The sequence below is a fragment of the Octopus bimaculoides genome, chromosome 3 (genome assembly GCF_001194135.2).
Source record: "Octopus bimaculoides isolate UCB-OBI-ISO-001 chromosome 3, ASM119413v2, whole genome shotgun sequence".
In the NCBI taxonomy this organism is placed as follows: Eukaryota; Metazoa; Mollusca; class Cephalopoda; order Octopoda; family Octopodidae; genus Octopus; species Octopus bimaculoides.
Genome location: NC_068983.1, coordinates 161,295,426 through 161,296,087, shown reverse-complemented (window position 1 = coordinate 161,296,087; position 662 = coordinate 161,295,426).

Sequence of the window (662 nt, the reverse complement as noted above, 5' to 3'; positions counted from 1 at the left end):
TATATATATATATATATATATATATATATATATATATATATATATTATTTTCGATAAACATATCCATCCATTAATCCCTGTCTGTCTGTCTATCTATCTATCTACATGCAAACATATATATCCGTACATACATATGTGTGTATGGTAAGAAAAATTCAGCTTTCGTTGCACACGGAAGTGCGAACAAAAATGAAGTAAATCGTCATTCATATTGTTTGAATTTGAGAAAGCAATTGTTTGATTAATTAATTTATTAATTAGCTAAATAATTATCTAATTAGTAATTTTAGTGAAACCATAGAATGTACAACATAGTTCAGAAGTCAACAAAGATTCTATCAGTCCACAAAAATAGGACTCGAACTCACCAGCTTTTGAAGATTCTCTCCTTTATTTCTAACTCGTGTTTCTACCCTTTCTTTTTCATCTTTCTGCCCTTTTCGTCTTTAAAATCCTGCACCAAATTCTCCAACTCTTCCCCCTCGTTACATCTCCGTTTCCATATATAGATATGGGCAAATTTATGCCCTTTTAGACGTTGCAAGTAATTATGCACTGATATACGCATGTGTAAGCACTTATTGGATAGGGAAAAATATATGTGTTTTCTCTGATAGGATGATTACATTGTTTTACAACATTTTATTCCTTCAGGAATAATA